This window comes from Callithrix jacchus, chromosome 5, assembly GCF_049354715.1.
Source record: "Callithrix jacchus isolate 240 chromosome 5, calJac240_pri, whole genome shotgun sequence".
In the NCBI taxonomy this organism is placed as follows: Eukaryota; Metazoa; Chordata; class Mammalia; order Primates; family Cebidae; genus Callithrix; species Callithrix jacchus.
This window is the reverse complement of record NC_133506.1, coordinates 13516615-13543905: the sequence shown is the minus strand read 5'-3', so window position 1 is coordinate 13543905 and position 27291 is coordinate 13516615. Positions and strand designations below refer to the sequence as shown.

At 41.1% G+C, this 27291-nt stretch overlaps 1 long non-coding RNA gene across 4 annotated transcripts in view; it reads left to right on the top strand.

The window, feature by feature from the left end:
- The first annotated feature begins 6515 nt into the window (after window positions 1-6515).
- LOC144582848 (uncharacterized) overlaps window positions 6516-27291 on the top strand; it is a 52222-nt gene continuing 31446 nt past the window's right edge. The window contains exons 1-5 of one of the 4 annotated variants that reach the window (XR_013536312.1): window positions 6516-6687; window positions 9239-9353; window positions 11162-11300; window positions 12972-13072; window positions 13709-16548. This is a non-coding gene — a long non-coding RNA (uncharacterized LOC144582848). Of the gene's footprint in view, window positions 6688-9238; window positions 9354-11161; window positions 11301-12971; window positions 13073-13708; window positions 16549-27291 lie in introns of those variants that run through there. The other 3 variants (XR_013536313.1, XR_013536314.1, XR_013536315.1) reach the window with 3 other exon arrangements.

Sequence of the window (27291 nt, the reverse complement as noted above, 5' to 3'; positions counted from 1 at the left end):
GTCTTCAGGGGCTCTCAATGGCCGTCCATGCATTCAGGTAGCATCTATGCTAGAGTGCATGGCTCCATCACTGGGCTACTTCTGTACCTTGCACTGGGAAGTAAGTTAGTTCATGTCACTTAGTCTCTACTCCAGCATAGCAGCTTACAAATACATTTCAAACCTAGTTTTCTAAAGGTGCTGAAATGACATTCCCCCAAAATTTTTATTTTGGACTAAAATGATGGCTTGTTATTTCTAAAAACAAAGAGGCAAACTTTTTCCTTTTAGAAAAATAAATTTAAGTTCAAGGTACACGTGCAGGTTTGTTATATAGGTAAACTCATGTCATGGGGTTTGTTGTACAGATTATTTCATCACCCAAGTAGTCAGCCTAGTGCCCATTATTTATTTTTCCTGATCCCCTCCATATTCTGGTAGGCCCCAGTATCAGTTGTTTTCCTTTTTGTGTCCATGAGTTGAGAAGCACTTCTAGTACTATCTGCCCAATATCTTCTCTCTCACGTTGACTCTCCCACCTGGTGTCCTTTCGGTTTAAGGTGCCAATCTACCTCTCAGGTGAGAGTACTTTCCAATGTCATTTGTTTATATTATTAATAAAAAGAAGCTTGCTGTCTAGAATGGATAACACAAATAACCACTAAAACACCATGCAGACTGTCAACTGCAGAGCAGCAGAATGGGACCCAGAGATGCATCTTTAGTTGAGAAGAAAGGAAAATCTCACTGAAATCAGAGCGTTCTCAGAGAAGGCACAAGGGGAAGAGCATTACTATGAGCCTCCAACAGACCACCCGTGGCTAGAGTGAGAGGAAGTCATGAAAAGAAATTTCAGGAGGACCAAATGAACACAGCCTGCTGGTCACACCCAGCCAGCTTCTAAATGACTTTCCAAATAGTTTAAAGAATATTCTTTCTGATGCAAGATGGAAAGAGTGCCTTCGCCACCCCTTTTACACTTGAGGGAATCCTGAAAGTAAGAAGTTCTTTATCTGGGGAAAGGTTACTCTGAGAATCTGTTGAAAGCAATCGATCCTAACCCCAGGAAAACAGAACCTATGAACAACATTTCCCAAGTAATTTCAGGAGGCTGCCAAACACCAAGTGAAAAGCTGGTATAGGAGAAAAAAAAAAAAGACAGTGCCCTATATGGTATGCTCCTCATGACTTCACATTGCTGAGGGGAGGGAAAATCCATAAAGTCACTTTCTATTATCCTAAGTGTTTCTGTGGATTTGGAAAGAAACAGGGAAGTTGATGAGGAGATGTGCCACCACATCTAGCTGATAGGCCTGCTTTACACAGTGCAGAGGAAGCATGTCCTTCAGACTCTTTTCTACCCCACACGGATAAATTATCACTGTGATTATCAGTGGCACATCTGCAATGAGAATGATGCTATTATGAAGTTGTCAGGAAAAAGAGAATGATGCCCTCTGCGGTTGTCTCAAGGACCATATGTACAACCTATGTGACGTCTGAAAGATCATTAAACAATCAGAAGATGACCCAGAACAATAGGCTAATCAAGGAAACGTGACATATTCATCTAAGAGAGAAGTATGTCAAAGCATCGCTTTTTTTTTTTTTTCTTTTTTGAGATGGAGTTTTCACTCTCATTGCCCAGGCTGGAATGCAATGCTGCAATCTCCACTCACTGCAACTTCCACCCCGCAGGTTCAAGCAGTTCTTCAGCCTCAGCCTCAGCCTCAGCCTCAGCCTCACGAGTAGCTGGGACTACAGGCATGCGCCTCCACACCTGGCTAATCTCGTATTTTTAGTGGAGACTGTCAAGCATCTCTTATACAAAGGGCAACAACCAGAAGTTCTTCCAGTGAACCAAGAACAAGGTGAAAGGAAGAAGGTTGCAGGTACAGCATGAAACATTCCGGCTACAGAGAAGGGAGAACTGAGTAACAGGAGTGTTTGAAATACTCCGGCTGGGATTCCTTAAGATGGCCTAGCATTTCCTTTCTTGAGATTCAGGCACAAACATTCATTCGCAACATACCTACCAGCCTTTGCTTAGCCATTCACAATTCTCTCTCAGATTTGAAATGAAATACCAGATCTTTTTTTTTTCTCATATTACTTATAAGCTAGTAGACAGTTGTGGGATAAAGATTATAGATGAGTCAAATCAACAGCAACAAAATGTCCTCCCAGCTTCAATTCTTACTTATGAGTGGAAGGTTTAGCCAAGTCCATTAGGTCCATTTACATCTCAGATTAAATGTTACCACCCATAGCAGCCTCCCTTATGGCACACCAAAAGTGGGTTTCCCACCACATCCCAAGTAAACTCTATCTCAGCCCACTTACCGATTTTCTTCCTATCACTTGACAGAACCTGTACTTTTTAACTTGTTTATTTACCTATTTTGTTTTCTGTCATCTGCATTAGTATGTTAGAGCCATAAGAGAAAGGAATGTGTGTGTTCTTATCACACTTCTGTGTATTCCCAGCACCCAGAGCTGTGGCCAGGGTATGGCAACTACTTAGTGTTTGAAGAATCCATGAACCTTTCTGAGCTTTCCTCTCGCCTGTAAATAAGAGGTTGGTTGTGAGGACTGAATGTGAAGGGAAGGGCTTCTATAGCAGCCAGGTCTATCCCAGCCAGCTCTGCTTTCAGGAGGCATCTTGGCTGCTGTTCTGCCAACTAGAAGTCATCATAAACAGGAGTGTCTAGATGAGCCAAAGGCAGAGAAATCTGATGTCTGCAGCATTTATCCATCAAATCCTAGCAATGGCTCCCTTTTTGTCTCTTTGTTGGTTTTATGTCAGAATTTGCTGTCCCCAGGAGAGGTTGGGGCAAACAAGTGGGAGAGAGAGGCTTAGTAACAGGGTAGGGGGTGGTTGACCTCTTCCACTGCAGCCATGTGTGTCCCTCAAGGTATTCTTCAGCACTTCTCTGAGCTTCTCTGAGCCCAGATCATAGCAATGAGACCTGTGGTAGTTAATTTTAGATGTCAACTTGATCAGCCTATGGTGCCCAGTTGTTTGGTCAAACACAAGTCTAGATATTGTTGTGAAGGCATTTTGTAGATGTGATTACGATTTACACTCAGTAACACAGGATGGCCCTTCATCATGTGGGTGGGTCACATCCAATCTGTTCAAGGTCTCAACAGTAAGGATAGAAGCTTCCCAGGAAGAACAAATTCTGCCCCAAGACTGTAATATAAAAATTCTGCCTGAGTTGCCAGCCAGCCACCTTTCCCATGGATTTCAGAATTGCCAGCCCCCACAATTATATGAGCCAATTTCTAAAACAAATCTCTTTCTTCCCTACCTCCCAACTTCTGCTCTCTCTATATATGATCCAGATATATATATATATATATATATGGATCTCTCTCTCTCTCTCTCTCTCTCTATATATATATATATATATATATATATGCACTCTCACTCACTCTCTCTACATATATATGGGCTAGGATATATACACATATATCATTTATTTGAGGGGCCTTTTTTGAGACCAGATCATAGCAGTGAGACCCGTGATGGTTAATTTTACATGTCAGCTTGGCTTGGCGAGGAATGGTCCTCAGGAGTGGTCTGTTGTAAGCGCCTTCTGGCCTCCTCAGAATCACTCAACCTAGGCTACCCCTCTGTGATTCAGAGAAAATCGAAACCACAGTTTAGAGCCTCGAAAAAGTTCATCGAGTGGGGAAATGAAGAGCTCCTCAGAGTTCTGACGCAAATGGAAAAGATTTTTTTCCACCCCTGGTTACCCCTCTGGGCCCTTTCACCACCTGGGGGAAAAAAAAAAAGTGGTACATGATTGAGCAGTGTAAATGTCTCTCCCTCCCTCTTGAATTCCATTTTTTAAAAATCTCTTTTCTAAAAATACAGGGAAGTCTATGAATCTTTTTCTCCTTCTGAAATATTTTCTAGTACTTGCAAAGAATCTAGTACTTGCAAAGCGGTGATTATGAATGACTAAACAGTCTTGCATATATTTCTGGAATACTTGGAAATGCCTCTGTTATTTTTGGAATGTGTGCTTGTTCAGGTTATTCCGGCAATGGGCAGCTACTGAAAACATTCTTCCGTGATAAAAAGCCTGTAGCTCCACCTACTGCTTCCTCAAAGATGACAACAAGGATTCCTGCACTAAAAAATGAAAACTAAGATCCTGTTAAACAGCTTCATTTTCAAATTAAAGCTCATAGTTAGTTGCTTTCAGTAGAAGTAATTTGTCTCTAACACCGGCAAAACAAACATACATAGCCCATACATTATGCATCACTAGCAAAAAGGGGGAAAAAACAGGCAAGGAATGAATTGAGTATTTTGAAACATCTATCAATGTCTTTGCCAATATCTGCTGAAAAGCAAGAGGGATCAGAGAAATCTTTGGAGAATACACAACTTCAGAGAAAGAATTGAATTTAAAACATAAGCAAAATAATTATAAACAGGAGGCCTGATGGTATCAGTGAATCTTATTTTGCCTGGATTTGAAGAAAATGGTGAAATGGGAACCGTAGGCAAGAAAGAAGCAAACGAATCCAAGTCTTTAAATGTTCTTTTTAAAATGGTCCAGTTCTCCACTTCCTTGTCTTTTCTCATGGCTCACTCACACAGGATCTGGTCCAAGAAACAATTTTTACTGAAATTAATTCTTTTGTTTTTACTATTTCCATTGCTACCAAACCTCCAAATCAATGCCCCTCCATTACAGCAAACTTTCCTGTCTAGTTTCTAGAACCTCAACCACAAGAGATCATGCTTCTCTCAATGTAAGATCAAGAAATGCCAGAGAAACTTTTTTTTCCATCCTTTTATTCTTCCTGTGAGTCTAAAATGCTTTTCAGATAAAATCTAGTTTCTTTCTACCACAGCTAATAAAATAGAGCAATACCTTTCTCCTATTCTCAATTTTAAACTGTGAGGCATAGCTGACCTACAATAGGAAACGGGAGAGAACACTGACAGCTACAGTGTCAGTGTCGTCCGGGGGTACAGCCTGTTTGCTGCTAAGTCTAAAGGGCATTGTTTCTGTTTTCACTAATCGGACTTAACTGTTTAAAAGTATATACAGCTTTCATTTCATGGTACAGCAACAACACGTTGTAGTTATATCACATCAAAATTTTTATTTTTCCAACTTTAAATATTGGAATCGGTTTTTTTTGTACAACTTTTTAATGTGAGTTAATGTTAACCCTCCAGAGAAGTTGCCAGAATAAGACCAACACCTCCAAGCTACTTTTTATCCAGGTCCGAAGTGGGGCAAACAAAATTCTGTCCCAATCGTTTTCTCCTTTTTCTCTAAAAGTAATTTTTTGTAACCCATTTGAGAATAAGTGGTAGACATCATGCTCCTTTACTCCTAAGTATGTCAGTGTATATTTCTTACAAGATGTTTTCCTACATAACCATAACACAATTATTAAAATATAGATTTACTGTTGATGTGATTCTACTCTCTAACCCACAGTCCATATTCAAAGTTCACCTATTATCCCAACAACATCCTCCACAGACATATTTTTTTTATCCTACTCCAGGATTCAATCCATACTCACATTTTCCATTTCATTACCATGTATCTTTGGTCTCCTTTATTTTGGAGTTCTTCAGCCTTTGTTTTCCATGACCATGACATTTTTTTTAGAGATTCTTTCATAGACTCTCCCCCATATGGGGTTATACATCCTTTGGTATAATTGTCACAGAAATGATGTGTTCTTCTCAGCAAATTACATCAAGAGAGATAAGATGCTGGCAACAATTACTTGGATCACTTGGCATGAGGTGGTGCCTGTCCATTTTTTCTATTATAAAACTATTATTTTTTCCTTGGCAATTAATAGTTTGTGAGAGGATACCTTAAGACTATGAATAAATCCAGTTCCTCATTCAGCTTTTTCTACTAGTTTTTGCATGCACTCACAATTTTCTTCCTGAACTACTGATGATGGTCTCAAAATAGTAATATTCTAACTCTATCGTCCCTTCTACATCTACTAGTCAGCAAACTGTCTTTAGCCTACTTTATTTTAATATCATCCTCCAGCTAGTAATCGCAAATCAGAAACATATTTACAGAGATCTAAGGTCCTTCTTGATTTGAAACAGAATTCGGAAAAGATTTTGAGTATGAAATCCTAAGGAAAAATACACCAGGGCGAGCATTTTCGAGAAGTGATGAAGCGAATCCAGAGCCTGCTGGACATCCAGGAGAAGAAGTTCGAGAAGTTTAAATTTGCAATTGTAATGATGGGCTGACACCAGTACATAAATGAAGACGAGTATGAAGTAAATTTGAAAGACTGAGCCACAGCCGGGTAACATGTCTCATCCTTGGCATTGGCTAGGGCTCAACCACTTCAACAAAGCCCCAAAGAGGAGTCGCTACACACCTTGAAAAGGCCATTAAAATCCATAACTGATTTCCAAGCTGGTGTGTTCAAGGTGAGGATGGTGCGTTGTGTGGCCCCTTAACAGCCTAGAACTTTGGTGCACGTGCCCTCTAGCGGAAGTCTTCAGCAAGAGGATCGTTCCTGCTGTTAATTTTATTTTATTGAGGCTGTTCAGTTTGGCTTCTCTGTATCTATTGACTGCCCTTTTGGGGCAAAATGAAGGTGTTTTTATAAAGCTTGGATGCCAATGAGAGTTGTTTTATGGTAACCACAGTGCAAGGCAACTGTCAGCGCAATGGGGGAGAAGAGGTTAGTGGATTGCGGGTCCCTGGCTCAAGGTCTCTGGGCTGTCCATGGTAGGCAGGAGTGGCCCGGCTGCCTTCCTGGGGTCCCATGCACCAGCCCCGCAGCTACAAAGTCTTGTGTTTAGGCTCGTCTGACCTACTTCCTTCAGTTATACTTCCAATGACCTTTTGTGCATCTGTAAAGGCAAAACAGAGAAACTCACAACCTAATAAATAGCGCTCGTCCCTTCATTGTGTGCATTGTCGGCCCTGCCTTGGGTTCTCCTCCTCCAGCTGCCTGGGGGCTTTTTAATAAACTCCTCTCACTTTGTCAGCCACTACTGTCTGCAGCCCCTTTGCAAAGTGGATGTACTGAATACAGTCCGGACAGACATTGTGGGGTCTTTTTATTAAATCGAGAACATTGTTAAATATAATTAAGGTTTACTATGCTGCCTCGGCAGACTTAATGATCTCAACAGTTCATATGAACAGGTGAAAGAATTATAAATAGAATTTCGTTAAAGTGGAACCGACAACAAAGCCTTTTAGCAAGAGGGCATGCTCACTAGTGGTTAGTAAGCTGTTGACTTTGTACAAAAGTTAAAAATGAAAAAAAGGAAAAATAAAATTGTATATTTAATGAATGAACATGTACAATTTGCCACTGGGAGGAGGTTCCTTTTCGTTGGGTGAGTCTGCAAGTGGATTTCACTGATGTTGATACTCATTGTGTGTAGTTTTATTTCAGTCCCAGCCCCCTTTCCTTTTATTTTGGAGCTAATGCCAGCTGCGTGTCTAGTTTTGAGTGCAGTAAAACAGAATCAGCAAATCACTCTTATTTTTCATCCTTTTCCGGTATTTTTTGGGTTGTTTCTTTGGGAGCAGTGTACACCAACTCTTCCTGTATATTGCCTTTTTGCTGGAAAATGTTGTATGTTGAATAAAATTTTCTATAAAAATTAAAAAAAAAAAGAGAGCGAGAGAAAGCCCTCCAAAGCTTTAAGCAAATTCTTCCAAAAACTTGAAATTATCAAACCAAAAAAGAAAAAGAAAAAGAACCTCAAGCCTGAACGTGGTGGCTCAAGCCTGTAATCCCAGCACTTTGGGAGGCCAAGGCGGGTGGATCACGAGGTCAAGAGATCGAGACCATCCTGGTCAACATGATGAAACCCCATCTCTACTAAAAATACAAAAAATTAGCTGGGCATGATGATGCCTGCCTGTTATCCCAGCTACTCAGGAGGCTGAGGCAGGAGAATTGCCTGAACCCAGGAGGCAGAGGTTGCGGTGAGCCGACATCACGCCATTGCACTCCAGCCTGGGTAACAAGAGCGAAACTCTGTCTTGGAAAAAAAAAAAAAAAAGAAACCTCAAGTATCCTGAGAGATCATCTGATGAAGGCCAGGAGAAGATATCCCTCTGTAGTCTGAGAATCAGGGGAAGTATTCATCATGAGCAGTTGTTACCTTAGGCCACTGTTCAATCTCTATAGTTCTGTGACTTGAAGAAAACTGGAACAATCTTTGAATTTACTTCCAACCTCAATCTCAGGCCACCTGATTCTTGGTTCAATACCCCATGCTGTCTTCTCTTGGTATATTTTCCAACAAGATATTAGTCATATTCCCCTACTGATCCATGAATGAAGTAACCCATCTTTTTTGTGCTTGTCCAAATAATGAGGAGAGAGCAATAAAGCTGTGTCCCTCCTAGGGATGCTAAGATACGGAATTTCAGATCTGAGTGGGCTCTTAGAGGTTTATTCCAACTCTTCATTTCACTCAAGAGAAAGAAAAAAAAAGACAGGAAAATAAAGAGGCTTATCCTGAGCTACATAATCGGTTACCACGTGTGCCAGGTCTCGAGTCAATGCTAATTCCACTGATCACATTGCCTTGTCATTAGAGGCAAAAATCCAGATTAACATGCTTTGCCACTGCAAATAAATGTGATTGGTTCCTTAACGGCTGCCATTGGACTGAGTAGAAGGACAGCCCAAAGTACAGGTGTCATCTAAGCACTGGATTGCTCAGATGCAGGGTGGAGAGGCCCACATATCTCCTCCCTGCTTCACACACACTTTCTCTGCTTATAAAAATATATCTGAGCCAGGTGCGGTGGCTCACGCCTATAATCCCAGTACTTTGGGAGGCCGAGGCGGGTGGATCACGAGGTCAAGAGATCGAGATCATCCTGGTTAATATGGTGAAACCCTGTCTCTACTAAAAATACAAATAATTAGCTGGGCATGGTGGCGTGTGCCTGTAATCCCAGCTACTCAGGAGGCTGAGGCAGGAGAATTGCCTGAACCCAGGAGGCGGAGGTTGCGGTGAGCCGAGATCGCGCCATTGCATTCCAGCCTGGGTAACAAGAGTGAAACTCCATCTCAAAAAAAAAAAAAAAAAAAAAAAAAGTACATCTGAAACTTGGTGACATACAGTTTCTCCATACTTAAAAACTGTCCGTAAGGGAAAAGTTCATATTAACAAAAGCTGAAAGGGGATTCCGTAATTACCTCCAAATATGCAATGGGTGTTATTCAGAAACTAACTTAACTATTGCCTCTTTTCCAGAAGCTGTGAAGTAGAAGGAGTACATTGTTCCAACTCCAGCCTGCAGGATCCAAGGTAGACACCAAGGAGAAGAGACGAATCAGACACAGAGTGGGAGGCTGGAAACTTATTTCCGGTAATATGAACTCTTCAGAAAATATTAAGTTAAAATTGCATAAGCCAACAAAGGGTTAAGCAAACAAAGGAATATTTCAAGTGGCCTAATCGGCAACTTTGGAAACACCTTAAAAGAAAAGTATATGTGTTCATCTCTGGAATTTATTCCCACAAAAAATTTGGGATTAAAGTTGCTGATAAATCTGGGAAGAATTTAACAGGGGCCAGTGCTCTGGGTCAGATGATGCCTCCTTCCTCCTAGTCCCTACTTGCAGGGATGTATCGTGTGAAATAGAATAAAGACAACTGAGCCAAGGACCCAAATATTCGGTTGAAACGCATCCTCCCTCTGCATCTTTGTGCCTGTATCTGAAATACGGCAATCAGGAAAAAGCAAAGGCTTTGATTACAGTACAAACCAATTCAAATACCAACTCAATCACTTCCCAGCAATGCCATTTAACATGTCTTAAGTTCACTTTCCTCTTCTCTGAAATGAAAAATATATCCTCTACCTAATGAGGATTTTCTAAGAATTCACATTACTTTTAAAAGCCTCAGCAGTCTCCATTGTACTCAATTTAAATTGAAGGAAGATAGATTCCCATGTTTTCCTACACAGTTTCTCAGAGTAAATCCCACAATATACATGTCTGACACGTAATCATCACATAATAAATGTTAGTTTTCTTTTCCTTCCCTTCCCACACCACCATCACAATAATAGGGTTTTGTAATAACTAATCCCGAAATTCCTTCTAATTCCATAATTCTACTAATAAAGTCTCTGCTTTACCACTTTGATTTATTGGTATATCCTTGGAACCACTACAATAGCAAGTTAGCACAATTATATGCCTTAATTAGTATTTGTAGCATTAAATTACATTTCCCCAATATAAATAAGGTTTGAGAAAAGGTGTATGCTCTCGGCATTTCTAATACTATACACTAAAAAAAAATGACTCTGCCTACTAGCTTATATGAGACTACAGGAGATAAGTCATAGTCTTGCAGAATACAGCATTGACAGGACACACTGCCATGGAAAAGAAGCCACGTCACATTCACACCCAAGCTTCACATGTACAAGTGTCTTTGGAAATCAGATTGCTGCCTTCTAGAATTCAGCAGCAATCTCTGGCCATTAGTTGCTTTTCAAAGGTATCATATCAGTATACTATTTTTAAACAGCACCCACAGCTGAAAGGGAATCATCAGGAATCTCCTTTTGAATCCATATTTGATCGCTGGGCAAATTTTCCATACCCTGTTCTAGGCAGCTTCAAAGACATCTGTTTTGATTAAAGAATGATCAAGAAAACACTCTCACATTATAGAGGAAATGCGCTTGGTTTAATATGAATTGCTGGCGCTATAAAACCTTGCTTCGAAGTTGAGGAGTGATCATCAGCATCTGGGCCAGCTCCAGTGAGACAGGCAAGGCCAGGATGACTGGGTGCCATAGTGACTCCATTTCTATAAAGATTTCCCTACATGTGGTACTGATGACACCACAGGAGGAAAATCTCTGTTACTCAAGTGTGACATATATCACTCCAACTAGATATGAGAGAAGAAAACGAAAGTCATGGAGAAGCCATGCTGGGGCCCTCTTGATTAGAACTGATTGACATTAAGACAATTCTCAGATCTATTTCTCATGATTTCTCTTCTTCCTCTGCCTCTTCTGCAGATAGTAAACACTGAATTTGAGTCACTTCAAAAAAATTATTTACTATCTTCCTTCCTGTCCAATTTCCAACATTATTATGCATCATCCCGTATCATCTTGATTGTCTGACATGTTCACATTTATGTTAACAGCACGAAGAGCATTTACTTTGTACCTATGGTATACACAGCAACCAAGAGGCTCAATGTGTGATCTTGATGTTAGAGAGCCGGCAGGTCTAGAGAGGAACTATGACAGATACAGGAATAACTACCACACAAGGAGGCAAAAGTAAGTGTCCTCAGAGGGGTAGCCACAAAGTGCTACCAGAACTCAGAGAAGAAAAAAGTTATTTCCAACTGGGCCAGTCAGTAAAGGAATGGCCCATGAACAGGTCTTTGAGGGATTTAAATGACGGATGACTGTCAGGGAAAGTAATTTTGCAGATTACAAGAACGGGGTAAGAAGTGTTCTAGAAACCAAAAACAAAACATAAACCCAACCATCAAAAAAATTCCAATCTAACCCTTTCTGTAGTGAGTTGGAATACAAATAAATACATAAAACTAGTTGAAAAAGCAACGTTTCTATGTTTCACAGATTCCTTTGTGTTGAATGTCAATGTGTATGATGAATTGGCATGGGGATGCCTGGCAGTGGTGGGTGATGAGCAGGACACAAAAGAAGGGGAAAAGATTGGTGCAGACAGCAAAGATTAGATTTGAGTTAAGTAAAACAATCAGTGTAAGATGCTACCCCAATGAGCACCTTCCTCCATTTTCCTATTCACATGCATACATGTTCATTCATCAACAGTTATTGAGCACCTACTGTGTGCCAGGTATTAGAGATACAGAAGTGCTTTTACAGTATTGTGGAGGAGATGATACTAAGTAACTACAGAAATACTTACAATTTAGTTGCAGTTGTGGATAAATACAGTGAAGAAAACGTACAGGGTGTTTTAACAGTCTGTAATTGTAATACAGAACTTGCCTGTCTCTTAAGAGGTTGCATTTCAACAGTTCAAAAAGGGGTCACCACATCCCACTGTCCCCAAAGCAAGTCCCTCATCCATGCCGCTTTCTTCAGAAGGCTATGGCTCTGTGGTTCTCCTATGTAGGTTTCATAGTCCTCTTGCCTTGGAATCATCAGACATGGCGTTACCAATTTACTTTCAATACCTGCTACACCAGTGGTGTGACTGCCTACAGAAAGTATTGGTGCTTCCATGCAGACACCCTTTGCTAGCTAGTGCCCCACCAGCTGTTGGTGTTGACTGCGAACAGCTCCCAGCTGCTACTTTCTCAGGAAAAGTGCCCTTAGCTTACAGAATCTGCCCCTACAAGGAATGCCTAGAGGTCACCAGCACGAGCATCCTCTCATGTACATGCACACACAGGTAGAGTCCCACCAGTGACTGATGGACACAGGGGTACTTAAAACCAACCCTCTTGCCTTCAGGTGAAACAACTGTGTTGCAATTCACTCTCTAGAGGTCCCTGTGGCATCAGGCTGAGAGGCTGGACTCCTCCCAAGCCTACCTCTTTGCCTAGCTTCTTCCTGGGCTCTGTCCTTCCTCTTTCCTTCCCTCCCAGGTTCATCTGAGGGCCCTCCATCTGTACCTCACTTGCTCAAGAATCCCCATCCTAGCTCTGTTTCTAGAAAACCCACTTTCGACATTGTCCTTTTCTGAATATTATAACCCTTTGGATTTCTCCTCCAATGTTCTGCTTAAGGTGCCAATAAGCAGTGAGATTAGCCGACCAGGAGCCAAACAAGGAAGTAAATGGAACCAAAAGTCCTTAGATAATCAGCCCTGGAAATAAATCCTAGTTAACAATACAGCAAGACACCCTATATGGAGTTATTAAAGTCTTTTCATTTGATAAAATATTTTCAAATGGTCTTTTTCATCTCCCTCATAACTATTTTTACTTTTTTAATTTTTTACATATTTAGGTGGCAGAAGTATAGACTTCTTACCTGCCTATACTGTGTCGTGATGAAGTCTGGGCTTTTAGTGTACCCATCACCCAAAGAGTGAATACAGTGCCTGAAAGGTAATTTATCAACCTCATCCCCCTCCCACCCTTCCATGTGTTGTAGCCTCCAATGTCTATTACTCCACTCCGTATGCTCATGTGTACTCGTTGTTAGGCTCTCATTTATAGGTGAGAACATGTGGTATTTGAGTTATTTCACTTAGAATAGTGGTTTCCAGTTAAGTCCATATCGCTGTAGAAGACATGGTTTCATTATGTTTATGGCTGAGTAGTAGTCTCTGGTATACATATACCACATTTTCTCTATCCAGTATTCCCTTGATGGATACTTAAGTTGATTCCATATCTTTACTGTTGTGAATAGTTATGATAAACATATGAGTGCAGGTATCTTTTTGATATAATGATTTATTTTCCTTTGGGTATGTGCCCAACAGTAGGACTGCTGGATCAAACAGTAACTCTTTCAGTTCTGAGAATTCTCCATACTGTTTTCCATATAGGTTGTACTAATTTACATTCCCACCAACAGTGACAACAGACAGATAACCTTCAAAATGGGAAAAAATATTTGCAAACCACACATCAGACAAAAGGCTAATATCCAGAAGCTACAATAAACTCAAACAGCTCAGAAAGAAAAACAAAGTTGGCAAAGAACATGAACAGACATTTTTCTGTTTTTTTTCTTAGACAATGATTGTTAAATGAAGCATTCACAAGCAAAATGGAGTGGGGCAGATGTCAAAAGTAAATTGAAAACAGTTTTTGTCAAATACTATTCTGGATTTCCTCAGGTATGAAACAGGAAAAGTGTCAAATGAAATGGAACTACCTCAGATTAAGTTTTCATACACACACACAAACACACACACAAAATTGAACTTTAGGTTCTGGGATACATGTGCAGAACATGTAGGATTGTTGCATAGGTACATACATGGCAATGTGGTTTGCTCCCTCCATCCCCCATCACCTATATCTGGCATTTCTCCCCATGTTATCCCTCCCCAACCTCCCTACTCCCTGCTGTCCCTGCCCTATTTCCCCCCAACAGACCCCAGTGTGTGATGCTCCCCTCCCTGTGTCCATGTGTTCTCATTGTTCAACACCTGCCTATGAGTAAGAACATGCGGTGTTTGATTTTCTGTTCTTCAGTTTTCTGAGAATGATGGTTTCCAGATTCATCCATGTCCCTACAAAGAACATGAACTCATCATTTTTTATGGCTGCATAATATTCCATGGTGTATATGTGCCACATTTTCCTTGTCTGGCCTATCATCAGTAGGCATTTGGGTTGGTTCCAGGTCTTTACTATTGTTAACAGTGCTGCAATGAACATACATGTGTATGTGTCTTTAAATTAGAACGATTTATAATCCTTTGTAAATAAAAATTTACAAAGTAATCGGATTGCTGGATCAATGGAATTTTTATTTCTAGGTCCTTAAGGAATTGCCACACTGTCTTCCACAATGGTTGAACTAATTTACACTCCCACCAACAGTGTAAAAGTGTTCCTATTTCTCCACATCCTCTCCAGCATCTGCTGTCTCTAGATTTTTTTAATGATTGCAATTCTCACTAGCGTGAGATGGCATCTCAATGTGGTTTTGATTTGCATTTTTCTAATGACCAGTGATAATGAGCATTTTTTCATAAGTTTGTTGGCCTCACAAATGTCTTCTTTTGAAAAGTGTCTGTTCATATTTTTCACCACTTTTGAATGGGCTTGTTTTTTTTCTTATAAATCTGTTAAGTTCTTTGTAGATTATGGATATTAGCCCTTTATCAGATGGGTAGATTGCAAAAATTTTTACCCATTCTGTTGGTTGCCAGTTCACTCTAATGATTGTTTCTTTTGCTGGACAGAAGCTCTGGGGTTTAATTAGATCCCATTTATCTATTTTGGCTTTTGTTGCCAATGCTTTCGGTGTTTTAGTTACAAAGTCCTTGCCTATGCCTATGTCCTCAATGGTTTTGCCTAGGTTTTCTTCTAGGGTTTTTATGGTGTTAGGTCTTATGTTTAAGTCTTTAATCCATCCGGAGTTAATTTTAGTGTAAGGTGTCAGGAAGGGGTCCAGTTTCTGTTTCTGCACATGGCTAGCCAGTTTTCCCAACACTACTTATTAAACAGGGAATCCTTTCCTTCCCCATTGCTTGTTTTTGTCAGGTTTGTCAAAGATCAGATGTTTGCAGATGTGTGGCGTTGCCTCTGAGGCCTCTGTTCTGTTCCATTGGTCTGTATCTCTGTTTTGGTACCAGTACCATGCTGTTTTGATTACTATAGCCTTGTACTATAGTTTGAAGTCAGGTAGCGTGATTCCTCCAGCTTTGTTCTTTTTGCTTAGAATTGTCTCTGCTATGCAGGCTCTCTTTTGGTATCATATGAAGTTTAAGGTGTTTTTTTCCAGTTCTGTGAAGAGGGTCATAGGCACCTTGATGGGGATAGCATTGAATCTATAAATTACTTTGGGTGGTATGGCCATTTACACAATATTGATTCTTCCTAACCATGAGCATGGAATGTTTTTCCATCTGTTCATGTCCTCTCTTATTACCTTGAGCAGGGGTTTGTAGTTCTCTTTGAAGAGGTCCCTCATATCCTTTGTTAGTTTTATTCCTAGGTATTTTATTCTCTTTGTAGCAATTGTGAATGGGAGTTCACTCATGATTTGGCTCTCTGTTATTAGTGTATAGGTTGTTTTGCCTGTTAGTTGACACAGTTTCTTCATTGTGTTGATGCTCTTTACCATTTGGTACGTTTTTGGAGTGGCTGGTACTGGTTGTTCCTTTCTATGTTTAGTGCTTCTTTCAGAAGCTCATGTAAGGCAGGCCTGGTGGTGACTAAATCTCTCAGCAATTGCTTGTTCATAAAGGATTTTATTTCTCCTTTGCTTACAAAGCTTAGTTGGGCTGGATATGAAATTCTAGGTTGAAAGCTCTTTTCTTTACAGATGTTGAATATTGGCCCCCACTCTATTCTGGCTTGTAGGGTTTCTGCTGAGAGATCTGCTGTGAGTCTGATGGGCTTCCCTTTGTGGGTAAACCTAGCCTTTCCTCTCTAGCTGCCCTTAGCATTTTTTCCTTCATTTCAACCCTGGAGAATCTGAGGATTATGTGCCTTGGGGTTGCTCTTCTTGAGGAATATCTTTGTGGTGTTCTCTGTATTTCCTGGACTTGAATATTGGCCTGCCTTGCTAGGTTGGGGAAGTTCTCCTGGATAATACCCTGAAGAGTGTTTTCCGGCTTGGATTCACTCTCTCCATCACATTCAGGTACACCTATCAAACGTAGATTGGTCTTTTCACATAATCCCGTATTTCTTGGAGGCTTTGTTCATTTCTTTTCACTCTTTTTTCTCTAATCTTACCTTCTCATTTTACTTCATTGAGTTGATCTTCAATCTCTGATATCCTTCCTTTCACTTGGTCAATTCAGCTATTGAAACATGCGTATGCTTCGCCAAGTTCTCGTGTTGTGTTTTTCAGCTCCATCAGGTCATTTATATTCTTCTCTAAGCTGTTTATTCTTGGTAGCATTTCATCAAACCTTTTTTCAAGGTTCTTAGTTTCTTTGCATTGGGTTAGAACATTTTTTTTTTAAGTTCAGAGTAGTTTGTTATTACCCACCTTCTGAAGCCTGTTTCTGTCAATTCATCAGCCTTATTCTCCATCTAGCTTTGTTCCCTTACTGGTGATGGGTTGTGATCCCTTGGAGGAAGAGAAGCGTTCTGGTTTTGGGTGTTTTCACCCTTTTTGCACTCATTTCTTCCCATCTTTGTGAATTTATGTACCTGTGGTCTTTGTAGTTGGTGACTTTCAGATGGGTTCTCTCAGTGGATGTCCTTTTTGTTGATGATGAAGTTATTTCTTTCTTTTAGTTTTCCTTCTAACAGGCCTCTCTGCTGCAGGACTGCTGGAGGTCCACTCCAGGCCCTGCTTGCCTGGGGATCATCTGTGGCAGCTGATAAACAGTAAGGTTTGCTGCCAGTTTCTTCTTCTATTATCTTCATCCTACAAGGATACCCAGCAGACGTCAGCCTGAGCTCTCCTTTATGAGGTGTCTCTTTGGAAATACAGGGGTCAGGGAGCTGCTTGAGGAGACAGTCTGGCCCTTATAGGAGCTCAAGTGCTGAGCTGTGAGCTCCATTGTTCCATTCAGAGCTGCTGGGCCAGTATGTTTAAGTCTGCTGCAGTGGAACTCATAACCACCTTTTCTTCAAGGTGCTCTGTCCTGGGAAGGTAGGGCTTTATTTATAAGTTCCTGACATACTGCTGCCTTTTTTCAGAGATTCCTTGCCCAGCTAGGAGGTAGCCTAATCACAGTCTGTCAGCAGAGGGGCTGCTGAGCTGCCATGGGCTCTGCCCAGCTGCTGTGTCAACTTCCTTGTGGTTTTTGTTTATAGAGGTATCATTAGAACTGCCTCGGTCATGGCGGACTGCCTGTCATGGCGGACTGCCTGTCATAGCGGAATGCCTCTGTCATGGTGGACGCCCTTCCCCCCCCGCCAGAGCTGCACTGTCCTGGTTCCAGCTGTACTTGCTGTAAAACTCTCAATCCAGAGCATTTCAGATTGCTGGTTTTTGTGGGGGTGGGATCCGCCAAGCCAGATCACCTGGTTCCCTATTTCAGCCTCCTTTTTTTCAGTTGAATGGGTGGCTCTGTCTCCCAAGTGTTCCAGGCACCAGTTGAAACAGCCACCCAGATTTGTGTTCATTTTTATGCATAGACCCACTGTGCCGGCTGAAACAGCCATGCTGAAAACTCTCGTGGTGCTTTTCAGCCTGAGAATCTCCTGGTCTGTGGGCAGTAATAACTTGTTTGGAAATGCAGTGATCACTCACCCTCTGTTGTTCTTGCTGGGAACTGCACCCCAGAGCTGTTCCTATTCTGCCATCTTGGATCCACCAACCAAACTAAGTCTTTCTTAGAGGTTGAAGAGACATTTTTCAAAAGACATACAAGTAGCCAGTGAAAACATGAAAAAATGCACAGCATTGCTAATCATTAGGGAAATACAAATTAAAACCACAATGAGATACCATCTCATACTAGTCAGATGCTATTTTTAATGGATCATTTTATTGATTCATCATAAATTTACATATTTCAGGGTACATGGGATATTTTGATACATGCATGCAATGTGCAACAATCAAATCAAGGTATTTAAGATACCCATCACTTCAAGTGTTTATTATTTCTTGTGTTGGGGACATTTCACATTTTTTCATCTAACTATTTTGAAATAGACAATAAATTATGTTTAACCATGCTTTTCTTTCTAGTCAGTGCAATATAGAATTATTTGATACTTTACTTATTTCTTCATGCTTACAAGTTTAAATTCACTTAAAATGTTATGACCTAGAAAGTTCTACACAGCTTCATTTTGACAGAATAGCACATCATCATTAAGTCTTTTTTTTCTGGTGGCTTCTCCCTGTCTCCTCATTTTTAGTAATTGAACCCACTTTGCTCTTGATTATTGTAAGCATTAAGTAACATAAGTCTTTCAGCTTCTGCATGAATAATTTATGATATCATAAACAAATATAAAATAAACAACTCATTTTTCTTTTAATGTCATTTTGAAATCTGTTTTTCATCACAGATTCTTTTGCCAATTTAGAAATGCAAGTACAGATAGAAATTGAGTCAGTCTTAATGACTCTCACTCAATTCTTCAAACTGAAAAATTGCTAGATACGTGATTCACTAAGGAACTGTCTTTACCATTAGAAATGCTCTTCAGCTGTACTCAGTAAAATTCTTTTTATAAAACAGTTAATATTTGCCTGGCATGATGCTCATCGAGAAAGAGCGCTTCACCTTAAGACTGTTCATAATTGGTTATAGGTTTTACATAGATTTCCCAAGATTTAAACACTGAGATTTGACCTCTGAAAAGAAGAGTTACATACATTTGGCTCCACAAAAGTGCTTGATTATTTTTGCCCTAGCTGTAGGTAGGTCTCTAAGAAGACCAAAGGTAAGAATAAATGTAATGTACTTTGGAAGGATCAGCCCTGAGAAAAATCGAGCATGAAGTGAAGTTTATCTTTAACCACCTTCTTCCCCTTTCTGTATCTTTTAGCCTCTGAGATCCCTGCTATCTGTCAAAAGCTTGTTCAGTGTTTCATTCCAAACCAGTCACCCCCTCACTAAAGCTTTACACCATAATGGGTCTGTGTTGAGAGCTTGGTGCCAAGGGATCTTGAAAACTGAGAGGCCTTTGAACTCAAAGCTAATATTCCCTAACGGGGAGATTGCAGGCATTGCTGCAAGTTAAAAATTTTAGGGTAGAAAAGCATTTATTCTCTATGATTCGCCAAGCATTTTTATAGCTGGAGGCAAAAGAGACCTATGATCACTTCTGTATGAAACTTTGACACAAAGGACTTAAAATTGTCCTGTTATATCTTAGTAGCTGATAGTGATTATCTGGTGGTTTTCTCATTTTCCTATACCATACAGCTTTTTGAGGATTGCATGAGTTTTACAGTGTGTCTTTAAGAATATCCTCTTATTCAGAATATAATCTTGGCAAGAAGCTCCATTCCTATTTCCCTTGACTTGCTCAGACCAAACACAAGAGGTCAAAATAAATTTAAAACATAGAAATGAGGATTCATCTGAGGTATTTATTTTATTTGGTTGAGGAGGGCTTTTTTTCTTTCGACTTTTATTTTAGATTCAGTGAGTGCATGTACAGTTTTGCTACCTGGTTATATTGCATAATGCTGAGGTTTAGGGTATAAATTATTCTGTCACCCAGGTACTGAGCATCATACATAACAGCTAGGCTTTCAACTCTTGCCCCCATCCTGCTCTTCCCTCTCTAGAAGCCCCCAGTTTCCATTGTGCCCCAGAATGGCTATTATTAAAAAGTCAAAAAACAACAGATGTTGGTGAGGATACAGAAAAAGGAGAGCAGCTTTTCCCGTCAGAAATGTTTTTGGCATGCTAACAGTACTGCATTGAGGTATGACTTACATACAGTAACATACACAAACCTTTAGACTATAGTTCGATGAATGTAACCGTTTAACTCATGCAAACATCATCCACATTAAGGCACAGCACTTTTCCTTCACCTTTCCTCTAAATCATCCCCTGAAGAGCCAACTTCTGTTCTGATTTCTGTCACTGTAACCAACTTTCATATAAATGGGTTCCCACAGTACATATTATTTTCTGTCTGGCTCTTTTGGTTCAACAATAAGCTTTTTAATTTCCATCCATGTTGTTGCGTATATTGGTTTGTTCCTTTCTATTGCTGAGTAGCATCTTACTGGATGGATACAGCACAATTGTTTTATCCATTCTCCTGTTGATGGCTATTTGGATTGTCTCTAGGGTTTGGTAATTATGAATAAGGCTTATAAGAAACTTCTTGCATATCCCATTAGAAATGTTTATAATTCGTTGTAGAAATTCTGCTTATTGAATCCTCCTTTCCCATTGCCCAATTAAAAAGCAATAAACCCATTCCACTGTGGGAAAAAGTCAGGGATAGTAAGTCTGCACACCCAGGTTATGGTAAGGAGACTAGGCCTAAGTCAATGGACAGCTTGAAGACACCCAGGCATCAGGAGAGAAGATCCAGGAAGGCAACATAGAGTGGGTATCCATCACAATGCTCCCTCACGCTCAGGCACCCTAGTCCATGAAATATTGCTCTCAGGTACTCAGCCTCAGTATGGGATTGACAGCTATCTGCATTAACCCACTTACATTGAATAGACTATCAAAATTTGAGGCTTCCTCTAGAACAGCAAGGGGACAGGAGACTCAGTGAACAGCAGAATCAGGGATTCACATGCATACTCCATGAACTACATCCAACATGAAATGCTGATATGCTTCTCTAGGGAGCAGGGGAAAGCATCCTCTTAGGGATATTTTGTTTTGTTTTCTTCAGGGGGAAAGTTCTCAAAATCCCCTATGAGTTTTTATGTAGCCTGTACTAAAGTCACTCCTTGTTTTACAGTTCCTTTAAAGCAAGTTTTAACTATCACATATTCATCTCGACTTATTGACTCTACAAAGATTCGGTTATTTAACCTTCATAGCTACCCTAGGAGATAGGTCCCATTTTTTTCCGATTTTATAATTAAGGAAACAGGCACAGAAAGATTAAGTAACTTGCCCAAGTTAGTCAGCAATCAGAATCATGCGGCTATGCTCATTGGCTTGTTTTGTGTCATTTTTTGCACTGAGCCATGTGAAAATAGGTGCACCATAAAAGAATGACTGTATTTATCCAGAAGCTACAGCCTCAAAAATATAGTATACATTTAAGACAAAGGAAAAAAGAAACAATGCAAGAGCTTTCCAGGATCCTTAAAACCTAGAGGTGGACATATTATTCTAAGACGCTGGAGATCCCACAGATGGGGATGTGGTCTCGTTGTTGCTAAGGTTGGCTCAAGAATAAGAAAGGCCTTGAATATCCCGAGCTTTTCTACTTGGGGCACAGTTTGTTTGCAGCAAGTTTTCCCTGAGCAACAATGCAGGCCGTACAACTGGGTGCTGAAAACAAAGCACTTGGCCCACGGCAGGTTTTAAGCTTGGTATGGAGACAGGCAACAGTAACTTAGGGTAGCTGCAAAGCTACACTACATGAACTCCTGCACCGACTGGCCCCTTGACTTCTAATGAGATTCCATGTCCTCAGATAAAATTTACCTTACAGTGGTAAGGGGTGATCACTTTTTTAAAAAAAACTAATATTCTACCAGAAATGCCATAATGAGCACTAACAGAGGAGCAAACACCTGAGGCCAAGTTAGAGCCTATTTACTCTTAGTTTATATCTATTTTAAGTCTAGCAAATTTAAAAGAGAAAGAAGAAAACAGGCCAGATGCAAACCCATGCAGAGCAAGAGAAAGGATCCCTGACAGCCTGAGAAGCAGAGAGCAGAACTCAAAGATCATAGAAATTTCAGCTAACAGAAACAGGGTCTTACCTAACTTCATGAAGACTTCATATGTATTAATCATGCCTTTTTATTTTCCATATTTCTGATTAGACATCTGAGGTCTTGCTAACCCTGGAAAAACTGCTTCTCCCGGGGCTAACCAGTTCCTAGAGATAGCAAATAATTTGCCTAGGAGCACGTTTCATATGCAAACCAAACAATCCAGAGCCCCCACTCCAACCACCTCTTAATGGGGCTCTCACAGGTGAGCCACTACTTCCCTGCCCTAATCACCCTGGGGCCAGGGACCAGATAACCAGGGACAATCCATATGCCCCAGAGCTCATTGAAAGTATTCAAACTAGCCAATCTGAAACCTGCCTACCTATCTTGCCTGTTCCTTCCCACAGAAACCGCAATAAACGCTCTTGCCCACGATTTCCTCTTGCTGCTTCCTTTGCTCCCTCATCAGCCCTGGTGCTTCCCATGTGGCCTTGGCATGGCATGCTGTGCCTCCTGTTTCTAGGGATCTGTGACTATAAAAACCTCTTATTTTACAACAGTCATTTCATGGCTGGGTGTCTTACCATGTCTGATTAAAACAGATACCAAGAAAATGACTAAATCCTGCTCAGCGGAATCTAAATAACAAAGGCCAAAGATCTATGTGTTCATCTCTTCTTGCACTGCTACAAGGAAATACCCGAGATAGGGTAATTTATAAAGAAAAGAGCTTGCATTGGCTTACCGTTCTATAGGCTGTATGGGAAGCATAGCAGCTTCTGCTTCTGGGGAGGCCTCAGGAAGCTTCCAGTCATGGTGGAAGGCAAAGGACAAAGAAGGCATTGTCATAATGGGGGCAGGAGCAAGACCGGGGAATGCTACACACTTTTAAACAATTAGGTCTTGCAAGAACTCACTCTTGTGAGGACAGTACCAAAGGGATGGCACTAAACCATTCATGAAAACCACCTCCATGACCCAATCGCCTCCCACTAGGCCCTACCTCCAACACTGGGAATTACAATTTGACACGAGCTTTGGGCAGTGACGCAGATCCAAACCATAGCAGTATATAATTCCATAAATTAATGTCAGATACTAAATCCAAGATCCAGCCAGCTCAGAACACCAAGCGAGATAAATATCCAATACACAAATAAATACATAAACAATAAAAACTACATCCAGGCATATTAAATTCAAAGTAGAGAAAATTGAAGATTTTTAAAAGATATCCTGAAGGAAGCCAGTGGGAAAATAAACCTTAGCTACAGAGGAGCAAGTAAGAATTATATCCAGCTTCTCCTCAGAAATCATGCAAGGAAGAAGACAGTGAAGCTAAATATTTAGAGAGTGTAGAAAGGCCGGGCGCGGTGGCTCAAGGGAGGCCGAGGCAGGTGGATCACGAGGTCAAGAGATTGAGACCATCCTGGTCAACATGGTGAAACCCAATCTCTACTAAAAATACAAAAAATTAGCTGGGCACAGTGGCACGTGCCTGTAATCTCAGCTACTCAGGAGGCTGAGGCAGGAGAATTGCCTGAACCCAGGAGGCAGAGGTTGCAGTGAGCCGAGATTGCGCCATTGCACTCCAGCCTGCGTAACAAGAGCGAAACTCCATCTCAAAAAAAAAAAAAACAGTTGAGAGAAAAAAATTCCAACTTAAAATTCTGCACCCTGTAAAGGTATGCTTCAAAAGCAAAGGAGAAATAAATTTTTTGCTAGTCGACCTGCCCTGCAGGAAATATTAAAAGAAGTTCTCTGGAAAGAAGGAAAACAATATAGGCCAAAAATGTAGAATTACATAAAGAGGAGCATTGGAGAAGGAATAAGTAAAAGAAAAATTTTTCTTAATTTTAATGATCTGACAGATAATACTTTGTAAAGATAATAGCAATATACAGTATTTGATATATGTATATGGGTATATGTGTATAAATACACACACAGTTGACCCTTAAACAATTTGGGGATTAGGGGTGCTCACTCCCCATGCAGTGGGAAATCCATGTATAACTTTGTTTTTTTTTTTTTGGAGATGAAGGCTTTCTCTATCACCCTGGCTAGAGTGCAGTGGCGTAATCTCAGCTCACTGCAAATCAGTTTCGCAGATTCAAGTGATTCTCCAGCCTCAGCCTCCCAAGTAGCTGAGATTACAGGCACCTGCCACCACACCAAGCTAAATTTTTGTTTTTAGTACAAACAGGGTTTCACTATATTGATCAGACTGGTCTAGAACTCCTGACCTCAAGTGATCTGCCTGCCTCCGCCTCCCAAAGTACTGGGATGACAGGTTTGAGCCACTGCACCCAGCCTCCATTTATAACTTTTGATTTTTGAAATGCTTAACTACTAATAGCCTACTATTGACTAAAAGCCACACCAATAGTATAAACAGTCAATTAATGTGTATTTTGTATGTTATATGTATTATGTACTATATTCTTAAAGCCAGAGAGAAGAAAATCATAAGAGAAAATATATTTACAATTCATTAAGTAGAAGTGGATCATCAGAAAGGTCTTCACCCTCATCATCTTCACTTTGAGTAGGCTGAAAAAGAGGAGGAGGAAGAAGGGTTGGCCCTGCTGTCCCAGGGGTTGCAGAGGCAGAGGAAAATCTGTCTAAGTAGACCTCCACAGTTCAAACCTCTTTGCTCAAGGGTCAACTCTGTCTATTTATGTATGCTTAGGTGTAAGTGAAATGAATGACGGCAGTGATACAAGGGACTGGAGGGAGGGATTAAGGATATTTTGTTCTTATAAGGCACTCACACTACCCGTCAAGTGGTATGGTGTCATTTGAAAGTGGCCTTGGATTAGCTGTGTGTATTGCAAACTCTAGGACAACCACTAAAAAAGGTTTGTTTTTTTTTTAAAAAAAAGGCAGTTTAAGTGATCTGCTAAGAAACGAGAGAGACCAACTCAGGATTGCAGCTCCCAATGAAAGCGCAGAGGTTGAGTGGATGCCACATTTCCAGATGGATCTTTATTGCCCACAGACCAGGAGATTCCCAGGTGTAGGAGCCCCATGGGCCACCAGCGCGGCAGTTTGGGCCGGCACTGCAGTGCAGCAGCACTCCATACAAAATACACTGGTTTGGGTGCCCTGTTAAACTGGCAGTTGGAGATTCTGGAAGGCAGATTAGCACATACATCTGATTAAATGGGACTTAAACAGAAAGCCAGTCCAGGAGATTCCCGGGCAGCAACGTTGTTTCAGCCGGCGCAGTGGGTCACTGCACGGGAAATCACACAGATCCTGGCACCCTTTCAGCAGGCGACTGGAACACCTGGGAGAGAGTCAACCGTTCAACTTAAAAAAAAAAAAAAAAAAAGAAAGAAAAGAAAAAATGCTCTGAGGCAGGGAGCCAGGTGATCAGGCTCAGCAGGTCCCACCCCCACAAAAAAAAACAAAACAGCAATTAGAAATGCTCAGGGTTGAGAGTTTCACGGCAAGCACAGCTGAACCCAGGACAGTGCAGCTCAGTGGGGGAGGGGCGTCCGCCATTACCGAGGCACTCGACCCCTACAGAGGTACTCTACCATTGCTGATGCAGCCTGCCGTTGCCGAGGCAACCTGCCATAACAGAGAGTCTGCCATTACAGAGGCGTGCCACCATCGCCACGGCAGTTCTAACCACACCCATATAAACAGGACTACAGGGAAATACACACAGCAGGAGGGCAGAGCCCACAGCAGCAGGGCGGAGCCCATGGCAGCTCAGCATAACCACTACAGGCAGGCAGTGACTAAACTGCTTCCTCGCTGGGCAGGGCAGTGCAACAGATACTCATAAATAAAGCCCTAACTCCCCGGGACAGAGCACCTGAGGAAAAAAAGGGGGCTTTATGAGTTCTGCTGCAGCAGACTTAAGTGTACCTGCCTAGCAGCCCTGAATGAACAACGGAGCTCACAGCTAAGCACTTGAGCTCCTATAAAGAACAGCCTGTCTCCTCAAGCAACTCCCTAACCCCCATATATCCAGAGTCACCTAACAAACGACTGACCAGACTGACATTTGGCAGGCATCATTCAGGGACAAAGATAGCAGAAGAAGAATCTGGTAGCAACCTTCATGGTTCCGCAGCTGCTACAGGAGTTCCCCAGGCAAGCAGGGCCTGGAGTGGACCTCAGCAGTCCCACAGCAGAGGGGCCAGACTGTTAGAAGGAAAACTAAGAAACAGAAATACTTCATCATCAACAATCTGGATATCCACTCAGAGACCCAAACAGAAAATCAGCAACTACTCAGATGACAGGTGGATAAATCCAAAAAGATGGGAAGAAACCAGCACAAAAAGGAGGAAAATACCCGAAACCAGAACACCTCGCCTCCTACAAGGGAACACAACTCCTCACCAGCAAGAGAACAAAGCTGGACAGAGAATGAGTGTGATGAAATGACAGAATCAGACTTCAGAAGGTGGGTAATGAGAAACTTCCATGAGCTAAAAGAACACGTTCTAACTCAATGCAAAGAAACTAAGAACCTTGAAAAAAGATTTGAGAAAATGATAACAAGAATGGACAACTTAGAGAGGAATTGAGTGAATTGAAGGAGCTGAAAAACACAAACAACACGAGAACTTCGCAAAGCATGCACAAGTTTCAACAGCCGAATTGACCAAGCAAAAGAAAGGATATCAGAAGTCGAAGACCAACTCAATGAAATAAAACGAGAAGGTAAGATTAGAGAAAAAAAGCACAAAAAGGAATGAACAAAGTCTCCAAGAAATGTGGGACTATGTGAAGAGACTAATCTACGTTTGATAGGTATATGTGAATGTGACGAAGAGAATGAATCCAAGCTGGAAAATACTCTTCAGAATATTATCCAGGAAAATTTCCACAACCTAGCAAGGCAGGCCAATATCCAAGTCCAGGAAATACAGAGAACACCACAAAGATATTCCGCAAGAAGAGCAACCCCAAGGCACATAATCATCAGCTTCACCAGGGTTGAAATGAAGGAGAAAATGCTAAGGGAAGCCAGAGAGAAAGATTGAGTCACCCACAAAGGGAAGCCCATCAGACTCACAGCAGATCTCTTGACAGAAACCCTACAAGCCAGAAGAGAGTGGGGGCCAATCTTCAACATCCTTAAGGAAAAGAACTTTCAACCAAGAATTTCACATCCAGCCAAACTGAGCTTCATAAGTGAAGGAAAAATAAAATCCTTTGCGAACAAGCAAGTACTCAGAGATTTTGTCACCACCAGGCCTGCTTTACAAGAATTCCTGAAAGAGGCACTACACATAGAAAGGAACAACCAGTACCAGCCATTCCAAATGCTAAAGAGCATCAACAAAAATGAAGAATCTGCATCAACTAACAGGTAAAA